The sequence below is a fragment of the Falco punctatus genome (assembly GCF_963210335.1).
Source record: "Falco punctatus genome assembly, chromosome: 4".
NCBI classification, from domain to species: Eukaryota; Metazoa; Chordata; class Aves; order Falconiformes; family Falconidae; genus Falco; species Falco punctatus.
Window position 1 is genome coordinate 63113886 of NC_137583.1, and position 27528 is coordinate 63141413.

The 27528-nt window shown below is 37.3% G+C and overlaps 1 long non-coding RNA gene across 1 annotated transcript in view; it reads left to right on the forward strand.

Annotated features, from left to right (window-relative positions):
• LOC308062895 overlaps positions 1 to 27528 on the forward strand; it is a 209440-nt gene that overhangs the window by 142060 nt on the left and 39852 nt on the right. The gene's annotated exons all lie outside the window — the stretch shown is intronic.

The window sequence follows — 27528 nt, forward strand, 5'->3', positions numbered from 1 at the left end:
CCAAAAATAAATAATGGGCAGGATGTTTACACAACAATCCTGCCCATTAAATGTAATTGTTCTACCTTTTCCTTAAGCTCTTGGCTAACAGAAAAAACTAACAAATGCATATTTGGTAAGAAACAAGCAATGAATTTGAAAGATGCTCTAAGCATGAACTCCTCACTGAAGATCTGCTTAAGTTGCAAAAATTGGTGTTTTCGGAAGTGTCTAAAAAGAAGACAAATTCATATTGGAAAAAGTTGTTGAAAGGTCATTAAGCTTTAGAGATTTTTTTGACAGTCATACAGACATTTCTGTTTGTTGAATTAGAAGTGACATTGGAAAACATTCTGTTATGGGAATAAAACAACCTGTCCTTTTCAGTCTTAAAGTAACAGTACAGGAACAGTCTGAGAATTTAGTGAAGCTGTAGGATTTCACCCTCACCCTACTTCCCTAGTACTCACCTGCTTTTATTCTCAAGGCATAGAAAGAGGCAAAATAGTAAATGCTATACTAGTGTGCTCTCATGTATATAATTTCTTGAGCAAAATTACCTCCCTTTAAACAGGAAGGACTGCTGTTGCAGCACTCTCCAAACTATCAAGTTGCAACAAGGTCTTTTACCATCCCATACCAACATACTCTTCATGCCAGACCCTCCCCTGCCTTCTCATCTCTCCTCACCCAGGGCACATGTTCTCCCTGCTTCTTCCTCCTTTCTCTTCCTTGGCTGCTCCCTTTTCATTGACTGCCCAGCCTCTTAACAGAACAGCCACAGCTGCACCCATCATCCCTGAAGCCAGCCCACAGCTGTATATTATCAATGTTAATTAACTCAGCTTCATTCCTCTACAGACTGCCACTAATATTTATTCTAATAAATATACTGATAGATGATGCTTCTGCCTTTCACATATTCTCAAAACATTATGTCTAGTGCACTGCCTCATTACTTGATGCCCAGACCTCAGTACATCAGTGCAGGCTGCTAGAAGACACACTCCCTGGATCAGATCGTTAGAGAAGCTTTAATCCTTTAGAACAATTTTTCAATACTGTTTACACCAGGGACTTCCTTGTACAAATCCTCTTTACACAAGACAAGAATAACACAGGAAGAAACTATTAGTCTCTGATCTCTGCAAAGAAGAAGAGCAAGCCTAAGTCCTCAGGGGGCTTTCTATCACTTAAACTAACCAGGAGGGGATTAATCAAAGATATCTTTGCTGCATGATGTAGAGCCAGCTTCAAAGCTACAATCACATTGATCAGTGTACAACAGAACAACACTCACAGCATCTTATGTTTTAAGCTGAGGTAGGGCAGAGGCTGAAATGCCCAGTTTGTTTCATCACTTCTTCTTTCCCATCAAAACAACAGCAGGGTACCATGGTGTCCTGATATCCAAAGTGTGCTGGTCAGATGTTTGCATAGGAACTCAGCCCTGCACTGTAATGAAGAGGGAGCACTGGACCCTCTGTGGTGATTTTATGTTCCTTGCAAGCAAATCTAACCTCCTTTTACCTGGCCTTTTAAAAACTGTCTTGTATGCAAACAAGTTTCCTCTGTTTGTGGGAGGTTGATTATTCCTGCATAACTCCATTTTTACCACTGCATAAGTAGTTTTATTTCCATTCTATCACAACAGCACACAATTGAAATACTGTAGTAATGAAGTAACCATTGCCATCGATGAGAAAAACTACTTAACCTTTCACATACAAGTCCTGAATGAAGAATTGCCCTGGTTGCTTTGTAAATAGGATAATACATGCAAAGCTCATTAATAAAATGGAAGAAATATTTCTGAATGAAAAAAACTACAAATCTTTTTTTCTTATAAATCTCAATTTAAAAAGATATCAATTTTACTAAAATATTTTTTAGTTTTCTATTTTTGTTGAAAGTGAATAACTTTTGTTACATTTGAAGAAAATGCATAAATTTCAAAAAGGTTTCTGCCATGAAACACTTGTTCATTTTCATCAGTTAACTTTAAATAAACCCCAGCTTTTTCTATAATTAGTTAGAAATTTTCAATAATTAAAACCTTAAGAAAAAAAATAGTGTTTGCAAAATTTAGCATCTCCAAGGTAATGCATATAAATATTTTTGGCATCAAGGAAGGAATTTTGGGGTGACAAAAAGGGTGAGCTTCAACACAGGACACCTGTATACTGGTAGCTACAAGATTCAGTTGAGTCTTATGGATAGATCAAGTGTCTGATTTACAAAATTAAGAAAAAGGGCTTTTCTGTAAGTGTCTTGCAGCCTAGACAAGGTCCTTTATCATCAGCGCATAGATAGCTAATCTCTACCTTTCTAATGCAGTGTATGTTTAATTATTTATACAAAGAGACACTGACACAAGAGTTCATATCCCTACCAAGTGACCTAGGTAGCTAAGCTGTTGGTTTTATTTCCGTTTCTATTTGCCTCTTGCTTCTTCCCCCCTACACCTCCTGCCCCTCCCCCCCCCCCCCCCCCAACAACCCCAACACCCAAAGCAAAACCCCTTTAAAATATTTTGGTTCTATGCCAATATTGTACAAAGCCAAATGTCAATGGCAGAAAATGTTTCAGTTGAGGGGAGTTGTGTTTCTATAGATAATGAAGCTATTTCTGAACTCTCAGAAGAATGAAGAGGTAAAGCTGAGAACAGCATCACAAACCTTTTGTATGTTTTTGCTAAAAATCTGACCATTTCCTCTTTTTGAGATATGCCCATTTCCTCTGCTGCTGGTCTCACAAGATGGCAGGACAAACCTCAGCAGCATAACAGCCCCAGCTCAGGTTGCAATTTCCCTTGAGATGCAAATGCCCTCTTCTGCCCCAAGGGATATTTATTGCCCAGGCAGCCTGAAGGAGGCAAAGAGGAAGATCACAAGGGAAAGGACTGTGCCTGTTACTTAGGCTCATTAGCTGCTCGGTTTGATTCTCTTTCTGACAAGTCTGACATTTCTCAGTAGGCCACAGCCAGTTCTGGGTTCTCCACAGATTTTCTCATCTTGTTCTCTCTATGTCCTGTCTCTTGCTACCCTTCACTTTGTGGGAAACTCCCCTTTTAGGATGTTTTTGTCTGTGATAATTGGAAGAAAATGACCTGTTGTGAAGGAACTTTAAGAATGGCTTCATGAAGTGGAGCTGGTCTCTGCCATCCCCCTGTTCTCTGCAGTTGCTGAGCCAAACACTGGAACAGGAATAAAATCAATGGAGCTACACCCTGAATAGAAGAAAGGAGTTTTCAAGACCCCAGCAGAGTTAAACCCCTTGGGAAACGTAGAGGACAACTAGAGGAAGTTTAAAAGGAACTACAAGCAATGAGCAGCAGCAAAAAGAGACAGAAGGCAGCCTCGTTTCTGACAGTAGGTGGTTTTGAACTGCTTGATGTTTTAATGGTTTTCAGTAGCTGAAGCAGAGAGGCTAACTCTGAAAGTGCAGTACAAAATTCAAGGAGTACTTCACACTTCACATAAAAATGAAGCATGCGAACAATTTTTAGACAGACTCGGGAAAAGGTTTGTAAGAATTTGCAGAGGAATTTGTACAATTTCAAGTTATACAAAGCTATCTTTTGGTTTTGGAGTTAACCTGGTCCTTAACATCTGACTAAATTATGAGACTATCTAGGGCAAAGCACTCCAAAAGAAGCTACTAAAAGATTCAGAACTTACCACTGAAAAAGTCATGTTTTCCGGACCAAAGAAATTGTCTACTGAAGTCCCTGAGCCATAGTGTTTGCATGTTAGAAGTGATGGAAGATCTGAAGCACTGCAAGGATGTATACCTGAAGCGTGAAGCCACGGGGAGCAGTTCACAATTAAGAGCACAACAGTGGTTCACAGGAGATGGAAACTGCAAAAACTACTGTGAATTATGTCAGTATCTAAGAGTTTGTAAGTGCCAACATAGGAAGCACTGCCCAGACAAAGGAGATAATGGTAACATTTTTATTTCAGGGGATCTGTTCCTGGGAAAAATCAACAGTGCCACAAAGTGAGAAAAATATACTGAAAATTTGGAATCATATGGAAAATGTACATGTTTAAATTCAGAGATGTACAGTTCAATGCAATGAGAGAAACAAAGTAATCGGCACCTGAATGTAAATGGATGGAGTTCAGTAGGGAATCAGATTCTGGTTTATTTTGTCTACTTTACCAAATAACCAGTGTCTAAACAGGGAGTCCAGGTGCCTTCTCTCTGCAAACAGCTTTTTTGCAGAACCATGTAAGGTCAGCCTATGAGGATCTCCTGCTCTGTCTCACTCCTGACTGTGAAGGGAACCTCAGGTAACTAGGCACTTGACACAGGTCTTTCTTCTAAGTTTTGAAAGTGGAATAACATGGACTAAATCTGAGTGCGAAGAGATATGCAAACAATAAACCGTAAAATATATGTTTACTTTCTACTTTGCTACTAAGAAAAAAATCCAGTGCAGGTGAGAAATCAGCAGGGCTCAATCAGATGGTGAACTGAATGGAAGAACACAGATTCAAAATCATTAAGGAAGACTAGAAGATGTGTTCTTATAGGAAAATTATTAAAAGCTTTAAAAGCCATCCATCTTCCCAAATCTGAATCTTTAAGTCAAAGTCAATGGACATATTTTTCTGAAAATTGTAGAATAAGTAGAAGAACTGACATCAAAAAAAGCATTGATCATTGCAGAAAAAAAGGTGGAACATGTGACCTCTTAAGCAGAGCTGGACAGTTAAAATACACAACATGGGAATGTTCTTCACTGTCTGCAAGGACAGAAGTTTTCTGAGTGATAGTTGATGCCAAATTGTTCTGTGTTTCTTGTATCTGCTGCCTTCCAAGATTAGAAGAAGCTGAATGCTGGTCAGAGAAATGTTAATTTATTTCTGTGACTTCAAGACTAAAGCAGACTATAGTCCACTAATTTTACTGTCAGAAGTGAGTCCCTGTGCCTCCCACAAACACACAAGGATCACTTTTACAGTTACTATAAATGTTTTTTTAACTGAAGACAGAACAGACAGATTTTTTTTCTTATTAAAATGCACACTATATAATTCGGCTAAACCATGCTGGAGTCAGTTCTAGAGTGAAGTATGTACTTGCCTTGTCAAGAAAGGAAAATGTTCATCTTTCTCATCTGAAAAGTGAACTGAAACTGCCGAGGACAACATCATACACAGAGAATAGGTCTATTAACATAGTATTGCTGGGACAAGATATTTCAAGGCTGTATTTTCAGTCTGAAGTGTATTCTAATATTATGCAGGACTTTTTAAAAAGATGTCAAAAAGCTCATTCCAAATGGATTAAAGGAAAAATGTACATATCATGTAAGGATTACAAAATGTAAGGAAAGCACAGAAGTGCTTTGTACTGATCTCAAGTGAACAGCAGAATTGAAGACAATGTTATACCTCATTTGGCAAAACACATTGGTCAAATAAAAAAAAATACAGGAGTAGAAAAAAAGAAAGAAACTGGTCAGAATAAAACAAGCAGAACTGCCTAAATTGCACAGGAGAAAACCCACAAACAAACGTGCCCTTGCCTCTTACCCTCGCTTTCCCAGGACTATCTTCCTGGAAATTAAACTACTTTGTTCATGCATATCAGTGTTCTTGAAGAGACATGATAATCTGGCATAGCAGTATCAGTGGGATGACAAAATGAGTCTAAGCAGTTTGCAAGGAATTTATGGATTCAGACACTTCACCAGTTGTCTTCATTGTCCAGAACCCTAGAGGCTGGTACAGAAGAGTGTTGAAATAACTTTTTGGTAAAAAAGGACTTAGATCACACTCTAACCTGTCAATTTACAAAACAGCAGGAGGGAAAGGATAGGTTATTCCCTGCTGAGTTTTCTGCACATCAGAAAAACAACAAAAGTCTCCAGTGTTAGAAACTCATGATAGAAACTGGTGCAGTAAATGGGTTAGCTATGCATTAATAAGAGGAAAGGCAAAAATATGAAACAATAATCATCAAGAAGGAATGAGCATTCCCTTTTGCTTCTACCCAGAGGCCCTGCCCTGGCACTTCCCAGGGAACCCTTTTCTTTTCTGTATCTTCCCAGCTCCTAAAAGTCCCAGGAAACAGTGAATATTAAAGGAATGCTTTCCCTCAAATTGACCTGTTTGTTTCCTTGTTTGTTGTAATGGTTGGAATACATGTAAAACCCCTGTTAGAAATTATTTTTATACAATTTTCAGGGTTTAGAGCCTATGTCATCTGTACTGCACAGAGGACCAATTGCTACAGGAACACAGACAATGGTAAGTAGTTTAATTGTTTTCTGATGGCAGTTACCATGGTTTTCACTGAATTTTGCTGGAAAGATTGACAACTGTTTTATACTGAAAAGTAATTAATGTGTCATAACATGTGACCACACAGCCTAATTTATTAGGAAAAGTCTTAAGTTATCCATACAGTTATTATCAATTTCAAGTAAAAAAACTCAGGCTGTCAAAAGTTACAGATCACAAAAGCAGCCTTTTTCCTACTTGAAGAGTTCTCCTGATAATGATGTGTGCCTTATATACCCTATGTATATTTAGTACTTTAGAATAAGCTTTTTCATGTGCTTCACTTCAGCTGGTTAAATACAGATTCTGTCATAAGCCATGGTAACACGTAAACTATATGTCCTTGTGTGTTGCATGCAGCTCTTGTATTAAACAGATGTGAAAGCATAATAAATCGTATACACATGGCTGGAAAAATAAAATATAGGAAAACTGCACCACAGGACTGGAGAGTTATGCTTCAAAAATAGCCCTGGAGGTAGAGTATGGCCCTCAGGCTGAGAGCAGTTAATGACTACAGACTGGAGTGCAATCCACAGCTTACAAACTGGATTTGAATGTGAGCTCCTGAGTTTGTAACTATAAAACTAAAGTACCCTGCTAACAACCCACAGAGACCAGATGGATGTGTAATTAATTGGAAATGTTTGTATTCATGCATTTCCAAGGTGTGACTGCTGATACGCATTTATGTGTGTTATGCATGTACCTGTCTAAATGTATACAAACAATAATGATTTTGTTAAAAGATGGGGCAATTTCTGAAGTTCCATTGAGCTTTTATAAAAAAACCATCTCTTTCATGATTTCTTGTTCCCTCCTTGAGAGACCATGTGGAGTATTAATTAGACAAAAAAAAAAAAAAAAGATACACAGTGAACATGGGCTTTGTTTCACCTGCTTCTGGTGTGAATTTGTACAACAATCAGTGAGCTGGGTATTTGCAGAAGCGACTGATAAGCAGCAGGGAACAGCAATGGCTTTCAGCACAGCTAGGTCTGGATGAGGGCATCTGCTCAAAAGTAGTGTGAAGGAGGAACATGGATGTGTGTCCTCAACCCTGCTCATAGGAGAAGAAGCCAATTAAAACACTTGCAAGTTACAGAAACCACCTCCAGGCAGCCATGATGCTTCTTCATGTGCCACGTCCTTTGTATACAGCTGCTAAACTCAGACAGGTGATTCCCAAACTGGTCAGTTGTAGACAGTTATAGGGGGTGAACTTTTCCCTGGAGTTGCCTATTTTTCCAGACTGCATAAAGGGAAAAATGAGGCAGGCTGTGCTCCTGACTTACGGCCGTTTGCTAGGTGTAGTTAGGTGAGGTGAATATGGTTTCAAATTAATTTAGTAAGATGGAGAACTCATCCAGCTCTCACTTATCCAATCCTGTACTTTGGCCACTAGCTGAATTTTGAGAAATACATCTGCCATTCTTTGTCCTTATGTAAACCTGTAAAAACATTGGAGTAAAAGAGATAATTTATAATACAATTTTCTACTGGTTCTAGTGATTTTTGTAACAAAGGACTACAGCAAGTTGCATTTATTATATTGTCATATGCATTGTGTGCTATGCATATGCAAACATGCTATGTGCTGTTTGGCACCTAAGACCTTAGTCTGGCACCTTAGTCTACAATCTAAGATGGAAAGGTTTTATATTGGGAAAAATGAAATAAAAAAAGGAAGGCAGTAGGGAACTACATAATTTTCCCTCTTCCTCTAGCTGATCAGTGTGTCTTGACAAAACTACATCCTAGGCCTTGGTAGAAAGAGCTATTCCACATATATGTCCTAAGGGAACAGTGCCATAATGAGTGATTAGAGTGGGAAGAATAAAAACTTTCTTCTTAATGCTGTATTACAGCATGAGTACTCTTACTATGTCTTTGACGTTCCAGACAAGCAAGCTCATGTCTGTACCACTCAAGTGCAGAGCTTTATGCAGTAGGCTAGCCACATTCATACTGCTTATACAATGCAACCTTCTGAGCGAAAATGTCTTCTGGCTCTTTTTGCTAAGGAGAGAACCTGGTTTGCAACATATATGCAGTGCAGATGACTTGGAGATACGTGTCACAGAGTGAAAGAGGCACTGAACCCATCTGATGGTATAGACACACACTATGAAATCAGTGAGATTTTCTTACATTTCTTTTTCCAAATATAAACTTCACAGGTTTTCGTTTCCAGAAATGTTCATTTTTTTCATAGCTGTAATAGCGGCAGTATGAATCTGTGCATTCATTACCTACATACAGCAGCTTGTCTTTTTTACAGTGACTCATTGAAGTCTGAGGTCACTGAGTAGGAAGGTTTCAAAGACCTGCTAAGGAAGCACAGTCCCTGTCAGGAATTTTTGATATAGATTATCCCTACCTTGTGCAGCTGAGCTACTGACAAAGTGATTTCACAGGAGAACTTTATATATATTTAAAAGGTGATTCACTCAGCCTTGGAGACAACAGACATTGAAGGCAGTCGACTGCGACACTGGAAAAAATCACTCTATGGTACTAAATACTTTTTTTGTAACTGACAGAATCATTTTTTGTGTGCACTGTAGTTCCTTTGTGTCACATGAGCACTCATTATCCTATACTTTTTAAGGTTAAAAATCTCTACTGGATGACACAGGGAAACTTTAGCAGTCAGGGTACTAATTAATGGACCTCAAAAGATTTTGAAGTTCCATCTGGATAAATGCAAATGGATTTGAAGATGGTTCAGCTAAAATGTCTCTCCAGAACCCCCCACCCCCCCCACCCCCCACCCCCACCCCCTTTTTAATGTTTCTCCAGAACCCCCCAACCCCCCCACCCCCTACCACCCCCCCACCCCCCTTTTTTTTTTTTTTCTTGTTTTCATTAAGCCAAAATGCTTTGATTTCAAAATCAGGCTACAGATCTAACAATCTCAGATTTTCATTTACTGTGATGCCAACTTTTTTAACTTCAGTATAGTTTGATAGAATGTTGGTACTACCTGCATCTCTTGATAAGTTTTGTTTCTGCTTCATATCCAGATAGGTCTATTTTTCCCTAGTTGTAATAGAGTCATTATCTTCCTACCAGCAACCTGACTTTGGAAGGTTTTTACTTTTGGTTCAGGTCTGAGTTGAAATCAACAAATGCTCCCAGCTTTCTCTCTCTGTTTTTTTAAAGGGCATCAATGACTTTAAGATAGAGCTATTGAGGAATTCACAGATGTAATACCTTCACTGAAGAAAGTTAATTTGTGATATATTAAATACTACATGATGATCGTTTACTGTCACTGAAGCTTTGGGTGTCATTAGGCATTGTTCTGGCTGAACTCTATTTGTGTTGTGGGTATCCATTGGTAATGTGAGTTTTTTGCAAAATTTTGTAACCCAATTTTAGCAGTCTTCCTGATGGACAGCAAAGATGCAGCTCTCAAGTTATTAGGCTCACGTCTTCTGCAGTTCACTCGACAAAAAATGTCAGGGCTTTGGGCTACCACTTCCCTGGCATATTGAGTCAGAAATCATGGGCATAGTCACTTCTAAATATCTATGATTGGAGTTCAACTGCTTTCCCTGAACCTCTAGGTCTGGGACAGTATGGAACTGTGGTCTGCCAGGTTTTCTTTTTCATTACAAATTTAGGCAGAGCTGTGGAGATGTTGCTCTAAATTCAAACAAAGCTAAATACCAACTTTGCAAAATTATTATAAAATGTGTTAACCCTTTCTTCATACCAGTTATTTAAAAAAAAAAATATAAACCTCACCTGCATGTTAAAAGTCCACCACTTCAGCTAATCTAATGATGATAAAACAATAAAAATTGCCTCCAAATGATTATCACTAGATTTAATTATGAAAACACTTTTTGTTATACAACTATTTTTGTCTAGATAGAGGATATTCTATACTAATGTAAGACACTTTTATACTCAACATGAAAAGTTCATGGGAACAGTTGGATGGTACAATGTTAACTTGGCCTATTTGCCATAGATAAATACATGCATGGTCTATACAGAAAAAACTGTTAAAGGCAGAGGATACTGCAACAGAAGCAGTGTGTTTAGTGATCAAAATAGGAATAGTGTGCTAAAAGGTGCTTATTCCATCTACAGTTGTACAGACTTTGTCTACCTTCCAGCTTGGTTTTCCCCTTCTCGGTACAGCAGTGCCATGCAGCAGTGTCATTAGGAGGTGTTGCAAGGGCCTCAGGATAGCGGCATATCTCAGCACCCTGTTTCTTGTGCTGGCATGAATCAACACAAGCTTAAAAGTGTGGTCATTGGCAAACTTAAACAAAGATATCTGTTGGGGTGTTAGTTCAAGAGTTGTACTTCATGGGAATGATCCAAAAGAACTCTGCTAGCTGAGTGGCCATTAATGGAATTACTGTTTCTGACATTAACTATAAACCATTGATAGAACAATATCAGATTCAGAAATTGTTAATTTACATGTGACTTTTTTGTTTCCCCTGAGCAAGTCTTATGATCTTTGTGGCTTATATCTATTGCCTTTGGAAAGAAGATCAACATCAGAGGTCATGGTTAAGTCTAAATAATCACCAGCTCATGAGGACTGTCAGACTTGCTGATGCAGTTAAAGAGCAGCAGAGTACCTGCCTATCTTATGCACCCTCACTCAGTGTCTGTCTGAATTACCTCTCTAGTCTTTTTGGTTTAAGTGGGTTATAGTAGGATGTAAACAGTATTAAAATAGGTTTTAAAATAATAATTAAACATGCCAGATGCACACATGGTATATAGAATTTGTTGCCACTTGTTTCCTACTGAAAAAAAATTTTGGCTGTTTTCTGTCATTGCTAAGGAGCTTTGGCTGTGGTTTTAGTTCTAGGATCCATGTACAGCCTTTTCATTTGAGGGTGAAATAATCTGCATTTTGACGTTATTATGCTTGATGTATTTGGAGAGCTATGCCACCTCCACACCCTGGTAAAGCAAAGCTTTCCTCAACCTGTCTGAGGATTGTCTATCGTGGGTTCCTCAGAGGCAGCTTCACTTACAGGGTTCAGGCTTAAAACACTGTAACTTGCTGAATTGGTTCAAAAATGAAAGAACTCAGCTTCTGGAGAGCTCACCTAGCTTACCGAGGTGGTTCACACAGACCTGCCACTAGATGCCTGTCCATTTCTTTGCCCAAACCCACTTCCCCCAAAACAGGGACAGCAAAATAAATGTGTGGCTCTGCACAGATCAGAAGTCACAGTCTGGAGCAGCAGGAGAAATACATTTGCTTCAACAGCTGAATCTAATACACTAGAAGATGAACTGAGGCAGCTGAGCTACAGGAACAAAATTCCTCTGCAGCTTTCCAAAAAGTGCAAAAACTGTTGACAGCAGGGGAGACCTGTGGCTGGAAAGGCCCTTGAGACAACAAGATGATCCAGAAATTGAGTCACAGCATCCTCAGAGCTGTTTGTTATCATTTTAATGTGACTACAGTGAAGAAAAATCCCCCACCTTGCAGAGGTAAAGACCCTCAAACCCTTATTGCAGAGCTCCAAGAGTATGATGATGCTGAGGACAATACAAGCAAGTAGATTTTCCCTGTGTTATTTTAAACACAATATGTAAGTTTGTATTAAATGATCTCTCCATCGTATCAATCTACTGACAACACAGGTGGGTAAGGAAGTTGCCCATGTTATTGAGGATCTTTTTGTCCCAGTCACACAGGTGCATATTAAGAATGAACAGCAGTACAGTTAAGGTTCAAGAGGATATCTAGATTATCTCACTTCTGATTTGAACAACAGAGAGCTCACCTACATCTCACATCCCGACCCAAAAACAAAAGAAAAGAGTTTGCCCACTTTTCCCTCATTTTCATCACTAAAATTCAAAGCAGTGACTCTGAGAGCGGGAATTATTTAGACTGTAATTTATTTGACTTGAAGGCTGTCTTCCCATCACTTGCCTGTCTATGTTCAGCATACTATAATCCTGATCATCTAACGGTGACCCCAAGGGCTGACTGGGAAACAAATAAATAGTTCTAATGAAAGTTGAAAATAAATGGACACTTAAATTAAGATCCAAAATAGAACTGAAACATGGCAACAGCAGTCTTCAGTTTCTATTTAACAGTTCTGGGTTTAAAATTTCAAAGGACCATTTGAGGTTATGTATACAGACTGAAAATGGCAGAAGTTTTCTTTTAATGATGATGTTAAAGGCAAAGAGATCATGGAAAACAGACTACTCACTTTGGAGAGGCTGGCCTGCATTCAATTGCTGCATATGTGCTTGAAGCATTAAACAGAAATCAAGCAATAGTGAACAAAACATCTATATTCAGCTAGAATAACTGAGAGAAATGGTAACTGTTCTGATTACATTATTGGTTCATTATCAAGAGAGTGATGAAACCATATTCTGTGGGTATAGTGACCCACTTATTCTGCAAACAAAGCAAGTGATGGGCTACCTTCCAAATTAAATCACTTTCAGTGCAATAAACTTAGTTCAGGTTTTGCCTGGGTAGTCAAAAGACTTCCCGTCTAAACACAACCCTCTATGTTTTTTCTTTTCCACTAAAATGTTACTGTTTTATTAGAAGAAAAATTATTCCGCAACTTCTATTATAATTAATATAATTATTTCTATTTGTTTTAGAATAAGAAAGACTATGCTCATAAATCCACATTTCATATGGTGAAAATTTGGTTTATTCCCATGAAATAATAGCTGTAATATACTAGCATTATACTAGATTTGTGGATCTTCACAATTAAGTCTTGACCTTTTTGGTTTCACGTGATTTGAGATAATTTAGAATTTGGTTTTTGGTTGTTTTTTTTTTTTTCTTTTTTTTTTGGGGGGGGGGATGAATGAAAACAGAGAACTAGATTCATTACTGTTCTAACAGTTTGAAGGTTCATGGATGGGAACTGTAGTTGAAATGAGTAGGATTGTTGTAAGGGAATGGCTCATGCTTTTCTAAAAACATCTTTTTTTGGTTAGATTAGGGTTACATTAATTCCTGGTGTAATGCCTTGGGTAATGCCCTGTGATGCTGCCAGAAAGAACTACAGTGAGAGAAATGCCCATCTTGTTTCCCTATCAAAAAGCCTATTCCTGCCTTCTTTGAGACAATTCATGCTCCCTGATGGGTCAAGACATGGCGTTTCTTGCAGTGATCCCTCCTCCTGTCTTTAAAGCCCTAATAAGGTGATCTTCAGGGAATGGTCTTCCTGCTTTTTGGAGTTTGATGTTCAAAGAAGTTATCTGCTATTTCTTTGTTAGCTATTCAGGAGGGGCTTTTAGGACCCTTCATGATACCCAGAAGGAGTCCACATGGCAGAACATGTCCCAGAAGGCAACTTTTTGAATTCTTATTTTATTAAGAGTTCCTGCCTTGACTTCCTCTGCACTTTTTCATATTGGAGTGCTCTCAAATTTCTATTGACCTATTTTCAGTCTATGAATTGCTTGCAAATCCCTTTGAAATTAATTATTTATCTTCAAGGACCTTAGGTTTGTCTGTTATCTGATATTTTCCTTCAACTGGTATATTTTCACAAAAAAATTTTCTTCATTTGCCATGACAGAAGCAGAGTTTTACAGAATTTGCTGCATTGCCATGGGAACGAATGAGTTGCTTCTGAACCATCATGGCCAAACTAACTCAGATGAAATAGGAACAAGCCCTAACCTTTGCCCATTCTTCAAACATACGTCAAAACTGATTTGTTCTGAATGTTCAAAAAATTGAGAAGGTCCCTGGGATACATAGGTGGATTTCTAGTTATTTGTATTATTAGAAACGGAAAGAGGCACCTGCTGATTTATCAGTACCCTTTCACTCTTTAATGCTTAAGAAATATGTGGCTTTCAGGCTGCAAAGAATAATTAGCAACTTACTGAAAAAGCAGGGAAGGAAGTATATGCTTTTTGAAAATTGCTCCAAATTTCATTTCATACTTCTTTCCTTTTAGGATTTTCCAATACATTTTTATGTTTACAATAAAAATCTTAATTTTGATCACTTTCACAGAAATGCCTTTTCCTTCTTATCAGTAGATCCAATAGAATCTATGATGTGTGACACTTCTTTGTGCCTATGTTTACCCCTTAGACTTTGGCAAAAGATAGAAACAAGTTGAGAAGTTACTGTGGAAGACCAAGGAAACCAACACACAGTAATATATTTTATATATTCTATGAGTAAAAGATGAAAAAATCAATAATAATATTCAGATTTTTGAAAATAAAAATTAGAAGATGATTTTCCCCCCTTATTTATCATGACATTGCCTTTAAAGGTAAAAAATGTTAATCTGTGGTGGTTTGCAATGAAAAATATTATTTTACAACCAAACAAATTTACGAGGAAGATTTTGGTATGCCTTCCTTCTGACTGATTCTTTTCCTAATTTTGTTGAGTTTTGAGGTTCCATCCAGCAGTCTTGAAATGATTCATTCTCCATCACTCAGCAAAGTGAGTCTATAATCAAACCTAAAACAAATTATAGTATAAATTTCTGTATTCACTAATGCAGAGTTTGAAAGTGTTCACTTCAACATAGCTAATAGAAAATCTGAAAACTTTTGGCTTCTACAAGTAGTTTTGGGGACTTGATGGAATCTGGTTCCACAACTAGACCGTGGGCCTTGGATGAAGAATACTAGGTTCTGCCTCTGTGCGGTTGCTGACTCATGGTGGTAGTAATTCAGTCATTACGATTTAAGAGTGTTCAAAATTTTGCATTAGCACTGTAATGAAGTTTGCCTTTAAGCAAAATGTTAGTAAACTAATTTTGATGTTTCTACCTCCCATTTTACCAGTGCATATACATTGAAAGAAAAATTAATTAGATTTAACACACCTTTGCAAAGGATTGGAAGGTCATATAATTAAAAGAAGCTTTAGAATCAGAAATATTTATTTAATAAGGGTAGTTTTAACAAATTCTTTAACAAATTTTCAGGAAAAATCCTTACAATTTATTACAGAACACGCTGCTGTATATGCAGTTACTTTCCCTTTTATGATACAATTTAGAAGACAGTAAGAAATATTGAGCATAGGCCTGGTATGGAAAAATGCTGGCAGTACTCACAATTTGCACATCATTTTAATGCTTGAAGACAACTCAAAGGTCAGAGATTTGGGTTCTGTAATTTATTCACATTATAGATATTCAGCCCTCTGTTGAAGGAATACATGGCAACTTAGGAAACTAAGGCAATGGAGGAATGGGTGAGAGGTAAGTTTGATGTCCTTGGCCAGGGATACCCTGGGTTTGATTCCTAAATCATAGGAACATTTTTTCAGTTTGGTTAATGTATTTTATTATAAAATGTATGCAGCATAAAGTGGAAACCCATGATTCTTACTTATAGTAAGGCTCAAGGGAAATTATACAGAAGCTAGGCTCTGTTGCCTGCCTCCATAATTGCATTTTGTGAGAAGTCCAATCCTATGTGTTTGTTAGGCATATGCAGAAGACTCAGTCCTTGCTGGGAATTTAACAGGGTGCTGTCTGGCTTCTGAAATCCAGGGTCATGTGCAAGGTACAAATTCACCTAGTCCAGGACATGTCTGGACATGTTCAGGGGGGAAATGATTGGTGCAGAAGGAATTTTGTGATCAAAGAAGGGGTCCAGTGAATTTAGGTGGCAGCTGAAGTCCTTCCTTCCTTCCTTCCTTCCTTCCTTCCTCCCTCCCTCCCTCCCTCCCTCCCTCCCTCCCTGCCTTCCACCACTCCTTGATCACCTTGATCACCTTAGTGGCCCTTTGTTGGACTCTCTCCAGTATGTCCAAACCTCTTTGCCAGCTCTGGACACAGTGCTCCAGGTGGGACCTCACCAGTGCTGAGTAGAGGAGAAGGTTAACCTCCCTCAGCCTGCTGGCAGTACTTTGCTTAATGCAGCCCAGGATACCACTAGCCTATTTTGCAGCAAAAGCATGTTGCTGGCTTATGTTCAGCTTGGTTTCCACCCGGATCCCCAGGTCCTGATACTTTTGCTTCTATTTGCAGAAAGCCTCTTGGAATGGAATTGCCACATTCTGGAGTCTCACTTAGTTTCTGTGTTGTTTTTCCTACGGTATTTTGTACGTTGCTGTGTTCTGATTTTTCAGACTTCTTTCAGCCTCGTTTCTCATTTGCATAATAAGCATGGTTAATAAACCAAACAACAGCTAGGTGCAGGATAGGTCAGTTAAGAACATGGACCCAGGAGAGTTAAGAACAAATCCAACACATAGAAGATAGTGAGAGCATCACCTTACTTTATTTACTGCAACTGTGGTATCCAATTTATTCCTAACAATATGTACAAAAAGGAACAAGTACAACTTTGCTAAAACAAACATGTGTTGTAAATATGCCAGAGAGTAACTGCCACTAACTCTCATCCATCTGTTACCATTAGACTTCAAGATATTTTGAATGCATCCATGTCATGAATGCCTTTAGAGACAAAGGATGTCTAACAATGGAATCATTTACTGTTTCTTGCTTTTCACTCTATACAACCACGCAGCAGTCCAAACATAAGAGAATATCATCCACCTCTTATTTTGTTTAACTAAGCCAGCCACTTCTGAAGAAGTGTTTCTGGGCTGGAACCTAAATTGAATCACATTTCCACAAAGGGGATGACTAGCCAAAACATTTAGATAGCAGTATTTTTTTTTCAGGAAAGAATATTTGCCATTACTGTGTTCTCAGAGAACTGAAGTAAGACCTAAATACTTCTCTCTCCTGGCGGAATAAGAAATGGTAGCACATGGGCTATAAAAGGGAGCCTTGAAGACCTACTTCCAGGAAGCATCAATCCTATATCCAGAGCTGGCAGATTCTAAGAATTGTCTAGTAGCGTGCAGCGAGAGACAACTTTTATTTGGGTTTTCTCAAGGACATGGTCAGGTGGAAAAGAAAGAAGGTAAGTGGTAGAATTGGCTGTCACTGGGTTCCCATAACACAGCTGATTTCTTTGTATATTTCTTTACCTCTTACATCGTAAAAAGTAACAGTATCTGAAGTTTCTTATGAAATAAAATATTCTCAGATAATTCAGCCTCGGTCAATATAAGAGGATTGTTTTAATAAAACAGAAGTGATCTTATTTGGGCTTTTATTGTAGTTTGCTCTTTCCTAATTTAGGAAGGAAAGAAAAGCTAAAAGAAGTTCTAAATGAAATTTTTCAAATTCAGTTACTCAGATCTTGTTAATTTAAAAGGTTTATATTTTTTAATGAATTTTTGCTAGAATAATAAATTTCTTCAGATTTTTTAGATTCTACTGAACCAGTAATTTAAAATTGCCCCTTCAGAAAATTATTGATCACATTCTCAGATAAGCTTTTTTTGTTTTGTATCTCCAAAAAGACATTTTTTCACCTTTGTTCTCTGATAAATTTCAGCAGTTAGCCTTCTTAAGACTTCACAAAAAGAAACATAAGTTTATGAAAAACCTCTTCATTAATATTTTGAGATGAGTATGCCAAGTTCTTTCTAGGTAGAACTGACTATTCTAGTACAGTCAAAGAACAAAACATTATATAAACACATGACAGCAGCTAATTTACAATATATTTCTAATGTCAATTTATTGGAAAAAAAAGTATCTCTTTTCATAAAAAGGTTTTTTTTTCTCCTCTCTTCCCATTTTACTGCCTTTCTGTAACAAGCTACTTACTTTTCTATACTGCAAAGAGGAGGAAAGCCTATAAGCTCATCAACAAATTTCCTCTTGCTTTTTTGATGGAATAGTCATACTAGTTCTTCCTCCTTTACTGTAAAATTTCCATCAGTCTTTTCCAGTTCAAAAGACCCAGGTGAGCAGACCAAAACAATTACTTCTTTCTCCCTTCTTTAAAATAAGCCCTGACAGACCCAGCTGCTCCCTTCAAAGCTGTTTCAGCTACAGGAGAGTTGATCAAAATACAGGAAATTGTTTAAAGAAATTGTTCCCCTTCTTTTGTATTAGTAACATCAGAAATTAGAAACATTGTAACTTAGTGTTTAAAAAAAAACCACAAGAAAAGCTGGCAGCTTTGTGCCACACTAATGTTTTTGCTTTACATTGTTAGGCTCACTACCATCTTTCTGTGGTTTTGCTGAAAAGTTTTTTTTAATGCTGCACAATAGATGGTATTGATTACTTCTAATTTATAGAAGGATATTCCAGAGAACTTTTCAGCTGACTAAACTGAAAAAATCTTAGCTCAGCTGTTGGCTAGAACAAGCCTTATTTTGGCTTAAGAACTCAAACTGAACAGGAATCATAATCAAAATAGCTTCTTCCATATGAGTTATGTTTAAAGGAAAAGGTATATTGAGTACTTCTGTTATGATGCAAAGCTCAAAGAACAAATGTAGTCTTTCTCCAAGCCTATAGTAAATAGAATATCTTTCAAATGTAATGCCCTGGAAACAATCAAATCTAAAAGCACATATTTTCATTCGTCTTCAAAATAATTTTTAGACACACAGTCATATACTGACATTGATTACTAGGATCAAAACTCCCTAGTCTGTATCAGAGTCTCTTATCTTCCTTATCCTCTCTCATGATTTGTACCTTGATTTGCTTTTGACACATCTCTTCAATTCTGCTATGGTTGTGATCTTCCAGCAGTATTTTCTTCCAGTCCACCCCTTCTCTGATTTTGATGCCTGTGTTTGAGTTTCCTTTCCTATCTGTTGACTTCAGCACCAATGCTGATGACCTGTACAGACTAAAAATCTTGTATTTCCTTTTCTGTATTCTTTTGATTTAATTTATTGATTCATCATCACCATTCACCGAAAGAACTGTTCACTTGATTTGTTTTTTACTGTACACTGTAATGCACTCCAATATCTTTGTTATAAATAATTGCTGAAGCGGCACTATGTGTGCCTGCAAAGCAGAAAACTGCCTTTCTGTGGCTGTGAGACGGGGTGCTGGATTGCTTAAGGTGTGACTGCTAAACAGCTGGACAACAGCCTAATAAGCAGGATGTCTGCAATACCCCATGAAGATAATGAAAGTCTGCACTTGCAATGGTGTCACTTTATGATGTAAATGTGCATGCTAAGAAAAGCCTTATAGGTGAACTGGTATATAGCAACGATTAGATTCAAACTTTTTTAGCATATGGTTAATTAAATGCATAGTAGACTGGTGATAACTGAAAGGCAGATAATAGCTAATAACAGAACTGAGTTAAGATCGAAAGATGGTATCTTTTGGGATCTCTGGAACTGGGCTGCTGAACAGATTAATGCAACTGAGACCTACTGAAGAGGTTTTTGCTTGATCCTTACTGCAGACTTGAATAAAAGGACCTAATATTGCAAATCCAATCTTGAAATAAACCAATATTTAAAAGGGCTGAGATATTTGGGATTCTTTGTCGATAGGAGAAGCAGGCTCTGGAGTGGGCTGCCTGGTTGGGAGACTGCCTAGTTCTGAAAAAGCTGAGCAGTCTTTGAAATGCCGTTGTGGGGGAGACCGACAGTAGCTGGCCTTGAAGTAACCAACAAAAATTCATTCCCTATCTGATTATTGTGTCCCTTTTACCGTATCATTCTTTAGCTCCTCACTTAAATGTAGCTGTATTAAAAATAAAATTGCTGAGTCTAGGCTCTACAAACTGTGGAGAGTGCTGGGACCCTTCAGGAAAAATCACTGCAGTCTTTGGAGACACCCACCTAGAGAGAGTCATTCTTTCAAGACCAAGTGACTTAGACTTGGTAAATAATTTTAAGAGACCTAAATTAGGTGAGATAAATTTCATGTCCCATATTTATGTGGTTTACAGTGTATTACAACTAATGGTGTCTCATTCACACTTTTAACTTTCTGCCACTGAAGGTATTTGGACTAGCTGCCTTGAATTTCTCCCAGAAATATCTCTTCTGCTTCATTCTGTGTAATGAAAATCTCTTTTTAGAGTTTTGTTCCTCCAGTCTCACATTCCTGAAAAGTCAATTATGCTCAACAAAGTTGATTATAATCTTAGTCTAAAATTGTGTTCTCTGTCTTCTGTGACTGTTTTTGGGTTGTGTCTCTTTAGTCACACATTCAGAATATCTTTGAGAGAGGATCCTTCTCATTCACATTTCTGTGTGTTCTCCCTTAGGTAATTATTCTTCAAAGTCACATTTTCTGTGACTTTAAAGGATGAAACCAGGACATCTAATGAGTATACATGGTGATAAAGCACATACTCAAAGTCCAGAATTTTATTGCAATTTTCCCCTTGGATTCTGTTACTGCATTGAGGAATAAAAGATCTTACTAAACCATTTGCTGCAGTTTATTTTACATAAGTTTAACACAGCTGTTTTTGGTTAATGAGTAGACCAACATTAAATCTATGTTGATGGAAATGCCTTTTTGAAACAAATCAATCTTCATGAGAAATGTTCTGTTTATATTCAAGCTTTCATATAAACCACAAAAACAATTTTAAGAATCAGATTCTTAAGTTAGATGTGAGGATTAATTAAGGAAAGGCTGTAAAGAATTTGAATTCTCAGATGAAAGGCTCATTAACATACTGGTGAAGCACTTTTGTCCGCATTATATCTAGAAGTGAAGTGGTCTATAAATTTATTTTTTAACCTACTGAAGAGTACTTACACACTTTTAGAAAATTTATCTGTCCCTTAACACTTGGCTCTTTGGAAAAGAGATTATAATTCACATTTTTCTATTAAAGAATAACTATCACATGAGAAGATGAGAACAACTTTTTTAGGTCAGACAAAATGTCAGTATCATTTCTCCAGCAGTGGTTGGGTGCAAAACTGTGTAAGTATGGAGTGGTCTTTCACAGTTCTGGAGCAATCCGCCCAGAACTGATTTCCATGTCATCCCAACCTAAAAGAATGGTCTATCCTCTACGAACCATTCTCACCTTGAATATTTGTAGAAGAACTATTTTTAAAAGTAACCATTTGAATCTTTTCCATGTTGATTACAGGGGACTTTTGATAGCAGACTGAAGCTTCTCGACTGTTCAGCGGACATGTAGGGTTAAAATGTGATGATGATGATGAAATCTTTCATGAATAAAATTCCATTTGGTTTTAATTAAATCACAGTAAGAATACAATTACCGTTAATTATGAGGCAGGAGAAGTCTTTGTTGGGTATCACAGTCGTCAGTTTTGTATCTGCATCTGTTTGATTTTCTCATGCTTGTAACGTAAGCACCAGGACTTTACCTCGTTACTATATTTCAGTATTTGTACAGTGACTTGTCCATATTAGGACATAATTCTTATTAGTGTTTCCAGATCCTTTTCTAGATCCTACCCCAAAAAGAAATGTAAACATTACCACCTGCAGTCAGAAAACCGAGAAGCTAATTTTCATTGATTCTTCCTGCCAGCTCTCTTTATCCTTTTATTTGAGCACTTTCTTTCTCTCGCTAATAGAAGGCAGCATTAATTTTAAAGGATATTAGCAGATGTGCAGCTTATACTTCAAAAACTCCCATTCCTGTCAGTTGACAGAATGTTCTTATCATTTCAGATATTGGCATACTTTATGAATACAGCTTTCCTATCTGTGTCAGGGCCAAGAGAGAAGTATCTCTGTTTCATCCTTTCTGTGTAAAATCGCACGACAGCCACAATGCTCCGAACCATGCACAGGTGCGGTTTACTAATGTTTCGCTACATTAAGAAGACCAAACAATAAATTTAGTAACATATGTGAACCGCACTGTCTCAAATGTTTTCAGAAATTATTTTAAAAGATCAGTCAGACAGTGTTCAGGCAACGTGTTTTTTAAATAAATCCCCTCTTTTCATTTCACTTCTGATCCCTTCCTTGACTACAGGCAGAATGAGGGTTGATTTTATGTTTTTTTTCACACCACCACCACCACTACTTTTCAAAAATATGGCATAATCTCTTTCCCCTTCCTATTTTAAACTAGAAGTGTCTTGATGCTAAATGCCAAGCTAACAGGAGCATTGATTAACTGATTAATAAACCACCTCAATTTCCCAACAATGTTGATGTTGTCCATTAGTAAGTGATGTAGCATATCACTGTGCATTTTGACAGTATATGAATGCAGAATGTTTAGGTGTTCTCCCTCACAGCAGAAGTAACTTCAGTGAGTGCAATTATCATGCAATGTATTTAAAGGAACATTTTGCGCTTTTAAATTTTATTTTTAATTTTTAAATAAACATTATTCAGTGAAAAAATCAACTCTGACCAATAGTTAAAGCTTCACTAGGTTGAACAAGAATATTTTTTCTCTCAACTTAGTATGTTATACACAAACTTGTGTCATGTAACAGTGACTTCTTCTGACCAAAATGATTTTCCCTTCCTTTAGAAAATAGATCTACTTTGTGGTACAACATATTTCTAATAAGATACAATGACTTTGAAGAGATATTTTCCTTTTCTGAAGTTTTAAACTCGCTGCCTGCCTCTTCCCTTGTTCCTTGGCAAAGAACTAGATAAAAGGCATTGATGAAAAAGCTGAAGGATACTTGAAGAATATGTTAGCTAATGTTCATAAGTGACTTGAAAAAAAACCCACCTGTAAACCAGACACTATTGTTACCACAAAGGTAGTGAAGTGAAATACTAGACCATTTATCTGAAGATTTCTATTAATGCTTTGACCATTTTTTCTTAAATTTGATTGTTAGACAGCTATGTATGATGAAGGATATATAAAGACTGTTCAGTGGACATGCAAAAGTGGACATAAAGAGGTATAATAATTGAGAGATCTTGAATCATACTTGGTTATCAAAAATGTGTGACATTATTGAAAACACTGATGTTTAACAACTATACTGAGATTAGAGGACTTGTTTAGAAAAATGAAGAAAGGAGAGAAACAGATCACCAAGAAGTGATCTCTGAAAGAAAATACTAATTTAGTATGAAATATTCACCATTTTATTTAATACAAAAAGAGCTATTTCTACATCTGTGAGGGAGTGGACAGGAGAAAACTGCTTAGTAAGACATTTACCCACATATTCCACCAAAGTTATCAGTCATGGTTATAATAGGCACAAGTACAATTTTCTTAGAAAATATAAATCAAGGTGAATGTATTTATCTCTTTGCAGTAATTAGAGATGGAGCTCCAAAACAAGGTTTGTCCTAGACAGCTACTGGATACCTACCTACTGAATAACTAAAATGAGATCAAATAGCTCTCATCCTTTTTTCCTCTTTTCCTTTTAGTTGATGATTCAACTTAAATGAATTGTAATAGATTTTTGTATAAATCTGTGTATGAGTTTGCACACAGATAAGAAAACAGAGGCTTAAAAGAACCACAGTGTACATAACAAGAACAGGTTGTAACAAAAGCAAAATATTTATAATTTGAAAAACAGAAGAAATGGCAATTACCTTGTAAAGACAAAATATGCAGTAAAAAATCTGTCTTATACTGCATAGTTATATCTTATATTGCAAAATCATTTCTGAAGTACAGTAAAAGTCTTAAGACCACAGATGGAAAAAGTATCTGAGAATGTTAGGAGTATGAATGTTAGGAGTATCCAGAATGACAATAGATAAATATATTTTATTACTTCTTACAGAATTCTTGAGCATCACATCTAAAACTGATACAAATAATGACTCTTTTCCACTTCTCTTAAATTTGTCATGTGAAGTTTGGCTTTTTTTTTTTTCCTGATCCATTTAATCTTCCTCACAATTATTTAAAACAGTTCATTTAATATTTTTTTTTGCAATATGTAAACTACAATTACGTAAATGCTGTGTTCATGGTGTTGTCTGGAGCTGTGAATAAGGACAAATGGAGCTGTTGCAGACATCATGTAAGCAGTTAGAATACAGATTTTATGCTACAGAATAGGAAGCGATGGGATGGTGTAAGGAAGAAGTTAAAGACAAATTTAACACTAACCAAGGAAAGCTGAGAAATCAAAAGTAGGTGGATGAACTCAGGAAAACTTATTGAGGGCTTTATGGAATTTTCCTTACATCACTGGAAATGTACTGTGATGACACCACTCTATGGAGAGCACAATTGCAAATGCTCCTCTTGCCAGGGAGTTATAAGACTTGGTGTAACCTGCAAGGGAGTGTACAGGGGGTCAAGATAGAGCATGGGCTTGAGTGAGCAGATTGCCTGACTGGTTTACAGTATCAGGGTAATACAAAGCAGCAAAGCAGAAGCAAGAGAATAGTTTGAATTTCCAGTAGTTCTTCTTGTCCGTAAATGTTTAAATGTAACTTAAACATTATATGTTACCTTAATGGTTGCTGTTGACAGTGAAGGGATGTTCTAAACCACTGAATAACTAGAACTGCATAAGAATGTTTGAACTCCTCTGTTGAGCTATCTGCCTGGACTTAGCTGTAGATATTAAAATTGCATAAGTCTGCTCGTGTTTTTGTAGATAAGGGAATAATTCTGTCAGTCACTGTTGCTGTAATAAAAGCCAAATCATAGAAAACGCAGCAACACAGCTCATTCCCTCATTCTGAATCTCCTGCATAACAAATTAATGGCAGTGTGCATGAATAATGAGAAATGCTTCAAACCTGAAGATTCATTTGTTTGGACAAATGTTGACTGCACTAAACTATATTGCAACAGCGGAACTGTATTTGGGTAAATAGACTACTACGGCTATTGCTATTGCTAATAAAGTTAATACTGTTACTAAAACAGCTGAGCTGAGGCCAATGATAGGCCAGCAAAGGACAAGTCCTACTGTATAAAATTTAAGTCTATATATAGATATGACAGTGAAGGATTTTAGCTGGAAAAAAAAAATATCAGGAAATTGAATTGCCCAGTATCAGGATGATAGAAGTTGACCTCACAACGAAATCCCCACTTCTTTACTATGGATCTGTTAAACCAGAAAACTTCTCCAGAAAACTAGACTTTTATCATTTTTGTTGTCTGCTTTTGACAATAAAGTACTGACAATAGAGCTTTGATGTAAACTGCTCTGCTTCTAAACCTGGATTAGCCAGTTCATTATAGTAAGTGATTTGAATTTATAAATTAGTGGATTTTGATACTTATTTTATTTAAAGCTGTATGTTTCATGTTCAAGTTCACCTACACCTGATATAAAAAGGCATGATGCTACTTTTACAAACTTATAAAAAACCTAGGAATTCTTCCAGTATGATTAAACTCTCCGTATATATATATATATGAGTTAGAATTTAATACAAGATTGTATTTTATTACAATTTCTCTGACTGGTACAGTATGTTACCTGAATGCACATTGGTCCGTGGAAATATGGTTTAGCATCTAAGAAGCATATGATTCAGCATACCTTAAAATGAAAAACGTTTGCCCTGACTTTTTCAGTCTCCTGGTCACATAGACTATTGTATGCCTGCCCTGAGTTTTTTCTTATTTATACATGTATAAATAGGTAATAACTCCTGCGTAGTCAGCTGAATTACATTTGTATAAAAATATCTAAGTAATAGGAGGATGTGTCTTTAGAGCTGTATGAATGTTTGTTGGAGGTCTAAATTTAAACAGGATGAAAATGAATGTATCTTTCTATGTGGACATGTATGTTTTTTATCTTCATTATTAGGAACATGAACATCAACTAAAGAGTGAAAAGTTAAAAGAAAGGGAGTAAAAATCTCTGTTCTTTTAGATCAGACTTTCTTGAGTTTGTTAGGAGTTCAACATGGCAAAGGAATGCAAGAGTGCAGTTCTCAATAATTTCTAAATATTGACATTAACCACAATGTCGTCGTTCACATCTTGTTCCTTTCTCCTGTTCTGCCTAGAAGTGGAAGAATTTCTTGACAAAGTTGTTCACAACCTAGTGCGGGATGCTCAGCTCCATGAAAGCTGGTTTCTCTTCCTGGAAGTGAACAATTCTTGGCTGTCTTGTGTCACCTGTGAGTATTTGTACACAACAGTACTCATTAAATCAATGTGATTACAAGTGCCCTGAAGAGAGTTCTGAAAAGACATAGTAACGTTTTGCCTACCACACATCATAAGAACATTTTGCAAAGCCCTATGGGAGATGTCCTGCATTTAATTTTGCAGAAATTGATATTCTATATTATTAGAACTGAGAAACATGTCAATGGAAGACTGAAAGGTAGTTTGGTTATCAAACCTTGACTTCATGGCAATCCAATCACATACTTACATACTTTTTTTCAAACATCTTTTTTTTTTTTCTTTTTTTTCCCTTTTCTTCTTTTTTCATCCCAAGACTCCCTCTCTAAGCAGTGTTTGAATCTGAGGTACTAGAGCTCATCCCAAGTTAGAACAGAATGGAATAGAGAAGAATAGACTATTTCAGTTGGAAGGGACCTACAAGGACCATCTAGTCAACTTCCTGACCAGTTCAGGGCTGACCAGAAGTTAAAGCATGTTGTTAAGGGCATTGTCTAAATGTCTCTTAAACACTGATAGGCTCAGGGGATGACCACATCTCTAGGAAGCCTGTGCCAGTGTTTGATCACCCTTTTGTTCAATAAATGCCTGACATCCAGATTAAACCTGTCCTGGTGCAGATTTGAGACATTCCCACACGTGCTATCACTGGATCCCAGGGAGAAGAGATCAGCATGTCCCCTTCCACTTGCCCTCCTCAGGAGGATGTGGAGAGCAATGAAGTCACCCCTCAGCTTTTTCTCCAAACTAGACAAGCCCAAAGTCCTTAGCAGCTTCTCATAGGGCATGCCTTCCAACCCTTTCACCAGCTTTGTTGCCCTCCTCTGGATGCATTCAAGGACCTTCACATCCTTCTTAAATTGCGGGGCCCAGAACTGCACACAGTGCTCAAGGTGAGGCCACAGATGCTGAATACAGTGGGATAATCACCTCTTTTGACTGGCTGGTTATCACAGAATCACAGAAAGGTCAAGGTTGGAAGGGAGCTATGGAGTTCATCTAGTCCAACTCCCTGCTAAAGCATGTTCTCCTAGAATAGATTGCACAGGGTTGTGTCCAGACAGGTTTTGAGTATCTCCAGAGAAGGAGACTCCACTTCTGTCACCCTCAAGGTAAAGAAGTTTTTTCCTCATATTCAGCTGGAACTTTCTGTGTTGCAGTTTGTGCCCATTGCCCCTTGTCCTGGCACTGAGCACCACTGAAAAGAGCCTGGCCTCAACATCTTGACACTCTCCCTGAAGATAGTGGTAGACACTGCTAAGATCCCCTCTCAGTCTTCTCTTCTCCAGGCTAAGCAGGCCCAGCTCTCTCAGCCTTTCCTTGTAAGAGAGATGCTCCAGTCCCCTCATCATCTTATAGCCCTCTGCTGGACCCTCTCCAGCAG